We start from the raw sequence: 13,100 nt of genomic DNA, 5'->3' as shown, positions 1-13,100 counted from the left end.
TACCTCAGGGTGTAAGGTTGGGGGTGGTATGTGATGAACATTATTGAGGCATGCATGAATTGCTGATTGGCTGTTTTCATTGATATACATTGGGCTGCCATCACTGTGTGTTTGCATTTGCTTTGGTCATCATTTACTCCTTCTAATGAGTTACAGCCATAGCCGGCCTTAGGCATAGGCCAATTAGGCAGCAGCCTAGGGCACTGCTGAAGCAGGGGCACTTTTTCAGTATTTATATGGTGTAGGTAAACCAGGATGGGGGCACCAGATGGTGTGGTAGGGGGCATCATGGAGCCCTTTTACCTAGGGCACCAGTTGACCTAAGGCCGCTTCTGGTTACAGCTCTCACTTTTTGACCATAAATAAACCTGATGACTTATTTCTCTAACTACGATGACAGTTTAGGACACAGAGAGATAAGGCTATAAGCTTCTAATGAGCTTTAACATGTTGTCTTGGTTTTATTTTCTTGCTTCCCTATTTTGCCTGCCTTGTGACTCTAAGCAAATTAGTTAACTTGCCACTGCTTGTTGTTCACACCTGAAAAGAGGCACTTGTGTCTAGTGCATTCCCTGGTTAACAGGTGCAATTAAAAATATATTACTAACCAACAGTTATAGCACAAGAAAGACAGGATGGAACATACAATCCAGTTTAGACAAAAACGTCATTTTGGTTTCATTTAAGTAGTTTTAAGAACAAGGATAATGGAGAAAGTCACATACCCTGTTTGCTATTAATTCTCTATCTGTTCTTCTTTCCTTAGTAATATTTATTTTCCTTTGAGCATTATAAAACCATTTATGCTATGCATGTTGTCCTGGATCTTTCTTATTCTTCTTCTTCTTTCGGCTTTTTCCCGGTTAGGGGTCACCACAGCGGAACACCTTGTCCGCACATTGAATGGCAGTGGAGTTTTACGGTGTCGAGTTGCCAGCCCGGCGCCCAGCCTTCCACAGAAGGCACACTCACACGCACACCTAGGGCCAATTTAGAGTGTCCAATCCACCTGCAGCATGTCTTTGGGATGTGGGAGGAAACCGAAGCACCCGGAGGAAACCCACGCGACCACAGGGAGGACATGCAGACTCCACACAGAAGGCACCCCAGCCAAGGATCGAACCGGAGAACCTCTTGCTGTGAGGCGGCAATGCTAACCACTGCACCACCGTGGCCGCCCCTCCTGGATCTTTCTTATAATATACTGAAATTCTTAATGCTTTATGCTGTATCTTATTATCATTCTTTCTTTTTGTGAATTTCTTGTTGTTAAAATTATAACAATTAAATTGGAAATGTGAAGTGAAAAAAAGTGAAAAAAAAATAAAGACACAAGTCATAAAAGGTCCAGAGAAAATATTAGCTAAATATACTTTTAAATGGCAGCTTTAAAGAGTATACAAATATAACATAGTATTATATGAGAAACATTATGTGAACACCATAATAAATCACTCTTGACAAACCAGTATAAAATACTAAAAATATTCCCAGGGAAAAGTGTGAACATTATATAAAAAAAGAAATTAATGTATGATAATTATGCATACTTAACTTCATCTTGAATCCTACCAAATGAGGTTAGAATACACATATGTGTCCAGTATAGAGTATTCATTAAAAAACTATCATAATTACATAATTCTAGCAACAGTTTGCATCTTTCAGCTTTTCCCAGTTAGGGGTCGCCACAGTGAAACTCCAGTCCGCTAATGATTGGTAGTGGATTTTTACGTACCGTGTTACCAGCCCTGACGCACAACCTTCAACGAAGGCACGCCCCATTCACGTATGCCTCCACACAGAAGACGCTCTAGCTGAGAATCAAATGGGACAACGTCTTGCTATGAGGAGACAACGCTACAGCAGCACCACCACCGCAGTTACATCATTCTAGCAACAGTAAATAAGCCAAATCTTCATATGTAGAAGATTTGGCTTATTTATCATTCAAGCAACAGTAAATAAGCCAAATCTTCTTTTACATATGAAAATACACTAAAAACTATCAGACAAAACATAAAACACCCCTCAAAATATACCCAAGCCATAAAATACCTAAAACACTAAATCCAACCGTAAACAAAGCTACAAACTAATAATATACAAAAAAATACAAAAGTAGTAATTCGCCCCTATTCCCTTCAGTGTCACAAGGTAGTAAACTAATAAAACATAACCAAATCCCAAACCTAATAGTACTTACCAATTGCACCTAACTCAATGTCAAACTTAAACAATGTTAATAAATAAATAAATAAATAAATAAGTGTAAATGGTGTTTAAAATCCTACAATTAGATTGAAAAAAAAAACAGATTGAAAATACACAATGACAATGTAATTAAATATGCTAATATTGCAAATCACAGACAAAACAGAGTACAACAGCAAAAAGTAGCAATAATTATAAAAACACTAATCAACTCAGATATTAAGAAAATTTACTAGAGAACAGCATTACCCTGTACACTAATATACATGAATGTAAAATCCAAAAGTAATCTAACATCATGACACCACTCTGATTCAGAAAGTCATATAATACTAGAACATTTGTATACCTACAACATAAAATCCTATTCCATACTTTTGAAATGAATGGGAAGAAGGAGGGGAAATAAATATATCTAAATAAGGATTTTAAATAGATTATGGAATATGTTAGAATCAGGGTATAATATTTATTTATTTATTTATTTATTTGTCCTTTGTTAACTGGGTTACTGTCACTTGTCTAGTAGCCACTTTTCAGGAGAGACACAAAATTATATTTATTCTGCTAGGGAAAATGTTGGATAGGGCATTGGGGAAGATCCCCTACTCATTAGGAGAGTGCTTGTTCTGATCCTAGAGCTGTGGTGGATGCTTTGATAGATGGGAGAACAGTACTCAAGAAGATGCAAGATGGTGGATGCAAAGGCAAATACAGTTGCAGTGTTTGAGGGTCTACAAGATTCTGGGGACCTGTTTCAGCAAAATCTGATTGTTTTATTGGAAGAAAACATTCAAAACAATGATGGATGTGTTATCACAACCCTCGAGTCAGGAAGGTTGTGGGATGATATTTCGGGCAAATTCTTGTTGCAGAATGAGCCTGACAGTGGTAAAAATGTTTCATGGGGTGAAATCATGGATAAAATGCAATCAAAAGAATCAGAAGCCATTTTAAAAGAAGATTGCCAGAAAAATGAAACGATATACTGAGACTGTTATGGAAATGGCAGGGAAAGCAATAAGAGATGAACAGAAAAAAGGAAATATCAATAATGAAAGAAAATTTATGGTAAGAATTCAGAACAAAGAAGAAAAAGAAATGGATGAGTGTGACATTTGGGATAATGTAATGGTCCCACTGGGAGTGAAGGCTCATGAAACAAGATCTTTTATTCTTATTCATAATGATAAATTTTGTAACATTATTTTTGAGACTAGTTCTAGTTGAGGATAAGAAGAAAAATAACTGCAATCCATGGAACTCTTATGTGGTTAAAGCATTTTCGCAGAGAAATAAAAAAGAAAATGCATGTTCAATTTTGAACTAAAACTCAAAAAAAGAGGCTACAAATTTGACTTTAATGTCTCATTAAAGAAGTTGTGGACATTAGCAAAGTGTATAATAACAGAGGGTAATGGACTGCTGGATAGGACTGTCATATATTACTGAAAATGGAGAAAGAAAAAATGTTTATATCCCTAGTATGACAACAGTAGAGGGTAACATGGATGTTGGAAAATACTGGGGAAAACCTCAAGCATATTTTTCTTTGGAAAAGATGATCATTTGATAAGTAACTGTTATAAGAGAAAATGTTATATTTGTAGGGAAACAGGTCAAAGTACAAAAAAAAATGTGCATGAACCGAAATGTTATAAATATAAAAATATTAGGCATTTATAGATTGAATATAATCTAGAAAAAAAAGGGATCTGAAGAAGAACACAAAAATGAGGGCAGTGTACAGAGAGAAGAAACAAATAAAAGATAAAGAGGAAGTAGGGAAGCAAGATCAAGGTAAAACTAAAGATAAGGATAAAGAAAAAAAAATAAATAGAAGATAATATAGAAGAAAGTTCTGAAATAAGTGATGAGGAAGATCTAAACTGGAAAAAAGTGAAATGTAAAAAGAGTAAAAGACAGAAAAAATAAAGGTTAAAGGGATACAGGTAAGAGAAAAACAATTAGATGAGGGTTATGGAAAAGGAGTGGGGTCAAATAAGAATAATGAAGATAGAAGTTTAACATAATAATGAAAAGTAAGATATTTATGATTGTATGTTATTAATAGAAAGGATTAAGACTTTGTGCAGTATATATTTTGTAAATCTGTAAATATGCACTTTGTAAAAAGTAATGGAAATCATGTTTTTTTAAATGAAGAATCCTTACTCATTTCGATAGATGCCATTGGATATTTTACATCTGCCTGAGCTACCATCATTTCAGTCAGCTGGGGCCTCAGTTTAACATCTTACCTAAAGGACAACATGCTCCAAAGTATAGCACCCCTTTTATGCTGCACTGCAGTGTAACTAATCCATCTACCTAGTGTGGGAATAGAACCCACAGCCCTTCTGCACAAAGTACAAGTGTCCAATCTGTTACACCACTGACACTGAGTAAATGGCATCCCTTGAAATGTAGGGTATGAGAATTTAGTGAATGATATGTAGTTCTAGCACTCATCACACAACTTGTTCACAAAGTCCACATTACCAGATACTTTATTTGTTACACCTTAGGCCTTATATTTTCTTCATATTTGTAATACTACCAGGCATATAATTTATTATACTCCTGACTTCTGCATATTTCTTACACATTTAACTCAGTTGTGCATCAAGATATACTTAACTCATTACACCCCCAGGACCTTATGTAATCCTTGTATCTAAAACACAATGCTGCTGTTCAGATTCTAAAACAATAAAAATTTAACAATGTAGTTTGAAAGGGAAACATGCAAATATTTAATGAAAATTGATATTTTAAATGAGTTCTTTTTTTCTATTCTTTTCATAACTCTGATTTAGAAACAATGGCAAAGGTAACCACATGTTAGGTTTTTAGGATATGAATTTGGGTTCTTGTTGAAACGGTGCATTCATTTCTTTATAGATTTGTATACAGGGAATTCAGTGTTTCATAGCCACATGGGCTGAACAACTAGTGATTCTGGATCACCTACCCTCTGAGCATTGCCAAGAGTCTTTGTTAAGTGACTTTGCAGTCCAGTACTGTGTTATTTGACAGGTGCTTCCAAGAAAACTACAACATATCACAGATGTTCCCGAAACACTGCACCTAAATTAATTGTGGTTATTTACAGACCAGTATGTATATGCAGTGGTGTGAGAACAAGAAAGTGGCTTGCACACAGAGAATTGATATTCATTTTTTAAGGTACCAGGCGTGTATACAGAGCACTAGTGATTGAATCCATCCATTTATTTGATCACTAGTGTAAGACCAGCTATTTTTTTTACTAGAAAAAATAATTGCCATTATGCCAGTGATTTCTAATTATTTCATGATGCTTTGACCATGACATTGGAATATGCAAGTAGCTAAGGTGTGGGAGGTTGCAGTTCCCCAGAATGGAGAGGTAGAATGACTTGTGTCCATGCAAAAATGCTTTTTATTCCCTGTTCTTTTTACTCTCAAATACTGTTCACATTCATAAAGTTTCACTCTTTTACTTCTAAATTTTGTGGTGAGGCATTTTCTGATATGTATGAAATTGGATGGTTAGAACAAATCAGTATTACTGTTTTCCTAAGCTTGGGTCATGGTGTCATTCTGAGTAAAGTAAAAAGCTGACAAATGTTTGTATAGAAGACCGGTATCAAGCCTGTATTTTAGAATTACTAAGTCTGTATCTTCTGTGTAGCCTTAGTACTTTTGGTCTTTGTAAATAACAAGAAAAGATTTCAAATGAGATTGTCTTATGGCTTTAAGACAAAGCTGCCCTACTTCACTGATTTCATGTAGAGTTATGAGTAAACTATTTCTTCATTTAACCATTGTATTTAAGAATGTGCCCAAATTATGAAAAAGTGGCTTTCAGCCTTGCCCTCAACCCATTCTTGAAAAGACTCTACGTTTTATTATGTACATGATTCTACTTGATATTTTACCTCAGACAATACTTTTGGTTTTATATAAATATATATATACATACATATATATATATATATATATATATATATATATATATATATATATATATATTGGTTTTAACTGAAAATTTCTAAGAATATACAAGTAGTAATTAAGGCCTTTCGATGTGGCAGTAAACATTGATATTATTTGGCTATATAAACCTTAAAAAAATGATGGGTTTATTCTACTTAGTATTGGTGGAATTGCGTGTAGTCTTACAGTGACACTGTGACCACTGAAATTATGGGTTTAGTCCACTTTTCATTTGTACATTTTTTGTTTGCTCCCAAATTATATACCTGCAATTTCTAGCAGCATTGTATGAAAACTATCACTTGCAGTAAACAATCCTTTAGTTTATTACAGTATCACACTAATCACAAAAAAGGTAGACTGTTTGTGAATGTACAATGGCATAAGGATTTAAATCCATACTACATCTTTTACTGTTGACAGTTTAAATGTCGAAATGGTAGTAACATGGTCATTCATTCTCCCTCATTGAATTGTAATATTTATTTATTTATTTATGTATTGCATTTGTTTACTGGGAAAGTCCACTGGGCCTAGGAGAGCCCATTTTCAGTGGAGGCCCGGGGAGAAAAGCTTCACATAACAGTATTAAGAAAAAATATGTAATATGCAGAAAAATACAGGAAAAAATGCAATTTAAATTACAGAAACTAAATTATTTCAGTTACAGAAACTTAACATTTACAGAAACTAAACTAGCAGGTAACACATTAATAATAGGCATTGGTTTTCAGTTTAAAATCTAACTAGCAAGCAATACAGTAGGAGTAATAGGCATGGATTGGCAAAGAAATCAAACAGTATAAAATATATATCAGAGTATGAACTGTATTACAATAGGCATCTTGGATCTGACATGAAGAGGACACTTGCAGAGAAGAAAGACATGGAGGAAATAGTACAGGAGAGTTGGTGAGGAAGGTATAGAGAGAGAGGAGGGTGGCTAGGTAGGTAAGGTAACAGATAAGGAAATTAGAGTACAGGCTGGATAGAAAAACAGAGGGGGAAAAGTAAGGAGAGCTGAGTGTAGCTGAGAGTTGTTTTTTTGGGCATGGGCATAGCAGCAAGAGGAGAGATGTTGTATAAGTGATTTTTTAAAGAGTGTAGGGCTTTTGATTGAGGTTATTGTGGATGGGAGGGAGTTCCAAAGTTTAGAAACTGTAAAGGAATAGAGCATTTGTCCAGCTGGGTGTTGGGGTTTGTCAAATTTGAGCAATGTTTTATTTTCTGATCTGAGGGGTCTATTTGGTTGGTATAAGGACAGCAGAGAGGAAAGAGAGGGACATGCTGTGGATTTGTGTATTACTTTGTGTGCTGTAGTTAAGTGTAGGTAGTTGAGGTGCAGTGGTAGCTCAAGCCAGTTTAGTTGCTGTAAGGAGGAGCAGTGGTGGGCTGAGGGTCTGGCATTTGTTGCAAATCTAGCTATCTTATTGTAACATGTGTCTAGCTTGGTTCTAAGTGATGAGTGGATGTTTGTAAGGATAGGGGCACCGTATAGTAGGGATGGAAGTAGAAAGGCTGAGGCTAGAGCCTTTTTTGAATTATGACTAAGGTAATAGTTGTGCCTGTAGAAGGAGCCTTATTTTTGATGATTTTTTTTGATGTTGTTGAGAATTTGGAGGTCAAATCTTAGGTTTTTGTCAGTGGTGACCCCTAACAGTTTGGTGCTGGAAACAACTTCGATGGTGGTATTGTTCTGGGAGTGGATGTGGAAATTGGCTCTGATTAGGGGGTTATTTTTTTGGAGTGAATAGAATCAGTTAAATATTTCTGTTTGTTCTGCATTGTGATAATCTGTTTACTTGAACATTCAAGTCTCCATTAAAGGAGGAGGACTATAGTTATGTCCAGTGGAAACACCTGGTCAAAAGAGGCATACAATAAGCTCCTTGTTTTCAAGGAAAACATTATTTTTATAGCTATCTAAGGTATTTATCTTTAGCATGTGATGTTATTCATTATGCTGTTGCTATGCAAACCAATTCTCATCGTTTAGTGGGCTGTCAGTAAAAACCTTGTATGAGTAACAAAAATCAAATACTTTTTCCCTGAGTCTGATTGAAGCTGACTTCTTTTTAAGAGCTGAAATATATAAATAGAATGTCATTGCTATGACTGCAGTACAAGAACCATGGAAACAGGCTTCTGTACCATAAATGTTTAAAGCTTTATAGATAATGGATTTATCAGAAGCAAAATAAATTGTAGAATATACTTAATGTGGCTGTTATCAGTGTATGCTTTAATCTTGCTCATTGTTCATAATTTAACCAGAGACGCAAAGAAAAGAAATATATAAATATTAGTTTTAAAACTCCTTATCAAAACTCAGAACTTTCATGACTCATTTTCATGTAAGATTTATTTATTTTATTTTTTTTATTTAACATTTGTTGACTGGGAAAGTCCGACTAGGTTTCACAGCGCCTGTTTTCAGCTGAGGTCCGGGGATAAATGCTCCAGATGCACTACATAAATTGTATTTCCTAAAAATGGAAACCTGCACCTAGGCTCATACTGAATTTAGAATTTAAAAAACACAGGCCGGTGTTTCAGTATAGTGAGGGGTTATGTTAAGCTGACATTTGACCTGGTCTTTTAAGAAGTCATCGCCTAGTTCACTAAAAAGTATTCTTAACTCTCTCCCCCCAAAAGGACCAATCACAGTACTGGAAGAATGCCAGGCACCCAGCATTACTGCAGCACAGGTTAAAGCTGCATTGTCCAAGGCCAAGAATACAGCTTCCATGGGACCCGATAATATCCCTGGCTGTGTTCTACATGAAATACAAAGTGTACTAGCACCACATCTGTGTGCCCTGTTCAGTCACAGCCTCACCTCAGGCTTTGTCCCTACTGAATGATGCACTGCTACAATCATCTGTCTCCATAAAGGGGAAGCGACTACAGATCCTGGGAATTATCACCCCATTAGCCTGATGAGTCTGATATGTAAAGCTATGGAGCGCATCATCATGGACCTGATTAACAAAGATATAGGAAATCTCCAAACTCTAGACCTCACGCAATTTGGCTTTGTGAAAGGGAGATCATGCCTGCTCAACCTGGTTGACTTCTTTGAGTTAGTCACCAGGGCAGTGGATGAAGGTAAGGCAGTGCATATAGCCTATCTCGATCTGGCCAAGGCCTTTGATACCATTCCTCACTCGGGAATTATTGATAAACTCACCAAACAAGGCATCAACCCCTGTATCACTAGGTGGGTTGCAAATTGGCTCACAGATAGAACACACAGTGTGAAAGTAGCAGACTCCCTAGTCAGACTGCCGAGCAGTCATGAGTGGAGTCCCACAAGGATCGGTCCTGGGTCCTCTGCTGTTTGGCATCTACTTCTCAGAAGTCCAGACCAACACAAAGAGGCTCTGGCTGACCAGGTTCACAGATGACTGCAAGCTGGGAGCCATTATTAACTCCCCAAGTGATGCAGACATCCTACAGAAAGGCCTCACTGAAACCAATGACTAGTGTCAAAACCATGGCCTTAAGCTTAACACCAAAAATGTGTTGTCATCCCCTTTGGTAAAAACTCACTTCCCACTAATTACCACGTAGATGGGAGCCCACTCAACACTGAAGGCATTATAAGAGATCTGGGGACGCAGGTTGACAACAACCTCTCCTTCGACCACCACATTGCCACTGTGGTCAGAAACTCCTTCTATGCGGCACATCTCATTACCAAGGGTTTTGCATCTAGGAAGAAAGAGGTCATCGTCTCTCTCTCTACTCTTCCATCATTAGACCGATCATTGAGTATAATTCCCTATTTGGCATGTACCTCACTAGACAGCTGCAATAGCTGGAGAGGCCACAGAAGTACCTCACGAAGAGGATCATAGGCATTAAACACATGTCCTACACGGACAGATTCAAAAGACTCCAGCTAGTCTCTGTCTAATATCACCTACTTAGAGGTGATCTCTGCTTGACTTAAAAGCCATGTCTTACCCAGCTCTGTTAGAAATGCTACATCTAAAGAAATCCCAATCCTTCCACCACCAAATGCTCCCCACAATCAAAAGAACATGCTGGAGGGACAGGTTCCTCACCCAGAGACTGCCCATGCTCTGGAATAGACTTCCCATACATGTCAAGCACAGCACCTCGCTGAGTCTCTTCAAAATAAATCTTAATGAGTGGATGGATAATAGAAAGTTCACTCCAGGGATCACTCCAGTGGCTCTACCTAAGAAAGGCATTGGGAACTAATGTCAGGCAGCACAATGCCAGGGCACTTCTATGGGGTAGGATTGTAAAAGCTCCAGGGCCATTAGCCTAGTACACACCTATGAACTGGCTCACAACATTTGTGTGAGGTCAAGTGGTCTTGTGCCACTAGGGGAGCAGAGGAAGAGGCTAGTGTCATACATGTGTAAGTACTTACTGTGCCTTGCATTGTACATTGATGGACTGTGTTTCATTCTGGTATGCAGGCTTATTCCTATGAAGCACGATAATCTAGCTGGCATTTTAGCCACTCCCAATGGATTCAATTGCTGCTGGGAGCACAGCCATCCCTACAACCCTTGTTAATAAAATAGAAAGATAAACCTCATCTAGATGTGCGGCATGCATCAGCATGCTGTTCTGTTCCCAGATGATCTAGTCTTAGTTCAAGAAAGGGCAAATGATTCTATTCTGTGCATAAGTCAGGCCAGTAGCCATTTGCCAACCTCTGCTGTCCTTATGGTTTGCTTATAAGTAGTATTAAGTTGTTTCTTAAGACTAAGTGAATCACTCATAGATTTTGTCAGACTGAATATGGTAAGATTAGATACTGTGGATGGTCATGGTTGTACTGAGGGATATGCTATTACAGAGGTTTGCTAAGACCATGTAATTACAGGCTCTCAGTATATTGTTTGCTGTATTAGGAAGTAATGCAAACCTTTATGTTATCATTTAATCTACTAGCAGAGGCTCACTGCACATTTGAATGTATGCAAAGGCTGAGATTGTTTACTAGATCACTTAGCTAATCCCGTGAATCCTTTGCAGGCTGCATACCAACATCATCACTAAAAACCATGTGACTGTCACCACTGTAGCTAGCATAGGGCATCTATTTGTCCTGTTACTCCATTCATAGGCATACCTGTAGTCTTTTAGAATTGTGACGAACCACACAAACTTTTCAAACTTGCAACACTATGACCCTTTGAAACACTGCCTGTCAGTGCTTCAGTACTGAGACCAGATGGGAAAAAGGTCTTGCCACAGACTATGAATGTCTCCCAGATCTCCCTTTGCTTCTCCACTGACCACTGTTACTCTCCTTATGACAGTACAGTAGCATTCTTTCAGTTTGTCCTTCCATAAAAATGTCGCAAGTTGATATGCATGGGGCAAAGACATGGTGACAAAGAGCTGCTGGGTGCCACATGGATAGTTATGGATGCAGCACTTTCTAGGTTATGGCCATGGTTGTTGACACTCAATATCAGCTTAGCACATGCATTCTTTCTTGCATAGTCACAAGATTATAGAAAATATTTCTTCAGCTGCATGGCTCATAATACCCTCTTGGAGCTGATAACTAAAGTGTAATGCAGTTGTCAGCATGTAAACTAAGCAGACTTGACTACTGTTTCTATTCTCCAGTTACACTCAGGCAGGTTTCATAATAAACTAAATTCATCAACACTGTACAAGGTAAAAGGATACCTGAAATCTAGACAATGGTGAAGTACTGTACAAACCAACATTTACAGTGCTTTTTTACAATTTGTTCATCAGTAGTCTGGTAGGCAGCACAAAGGGTTAAGGCCATAAGCTGTATTTCCTATGGTGCAGCATTTGATTCCCGCATCTCACATTTGCCCACGTGTGAACTTGGGCAAGTAATTTAACCAGACAGTACTTTGGGGGCAACTGAGAATTCAGACTAGCTTCCTTGATGGCGCCCTGGTCCACAGGCCAAGTAATTACCTACCAGTGTGTAATAACATTTTAGCCTAAACTTCTTTAGACTGGTAGAACATCAGCTTGGATATAATCCATCATTCACCTTCTTCAAGAATCGGTTGTTCATGCCTTAAAGACTATAACTCAACATTTTTAATTCATAGCAATGTAATCAGTGTGAGTGCTCACTTAAGAATCTGCGATATTTTTACTAGAAGAGGTACTTATTATGGTTATATTAATATATTTTACTAGAAAATACAAAAATAAAACTTGCGAACATTTTATATCCTATAATAATGTTTTTTAGAGATGCAAAGTCTCTATTGCATTTGCAAATGATGTTTATTTATATAAAAAACACAAAAGAGGAAAAGTGGATAACAAGGTATATCAATGGTAGTAAAATAGTCCAGCTAGTAAAAGCAAAAGAAACGCAGTTCATGCAAAACTAGTGAAAGCATAATCCAACCATCCACAACCTCTTTTCCATTTTTGCACATAGGGTCAGGGTATCAGTTCAACAGTGGCAAACATCTAGAGCCAAGGTTCATACCACCAGGTGGCTAGCCCTGCTGCTATTAAAAGCAAAATATACATTCCACTCATGGCATAGTCAGTTCCACAAAAACATAAGATTAAAATTCCTTTTAACAAAATCAGAATATGAGTCAACAAATTATTCTGAAGTAGTTATACTTGGTAGAAGACCTGTCCGATAATACCCTGGAGTTAAAACTGACCTGATCAAGACAGGGTGACCTGGGCTCTACTTTATCAACTAGTAACTGATAAACTTCATTACTGTTACAATGGTGGGTCATTGCAATATAGATGATGGCATTTGCTGAATATTTTAACTGAAACTTTAAGTCTAAGTATCTATTTTATTAATATGTTGAAAACCATAACTTCACACTGGCTTTGGCAGGCTTTTGTGGTAAAGTTTCTGCCTTACAGGTCTACAATCCATGGTTCAG

The 13,100-nt window shown here is 37.3% G+C and overlaps 1 protein-coding gene across 2 annotated transcripts in view; it reads left to right on the top strand.

Annotated features, from left to right (window-relative positions):
- Positions 1-13,100, top strand: part of CALCRL (calcitonin receptor like receptor) — a 932,649-nt gene that overhangs the window by 494,585 nt on the left and 424,964 nt on the right. The gene's annotated exons all lie outside the window — the stretch shown is intronic.

Source organism: Protopterus annectens, chromosome 6.part0 (genome assembly GCF_019279795.1).
Source record: "Protopterus annectens isolate FY-2018-M chromosome 6.part0, PAN1.0, whole genome shotgun sequence".
NCBI classification, from domain to species: Eukaryota; Metazoa; Chordata; order Ceratodontiformes; family Protopteridae; genus Protopterus; species Protopterus annectens.
The sequence above is the reverse complement of the archived record's forward strand: the minus strand, read 5'-3'. Positions and strand labels throughout refer to the sequence as shown.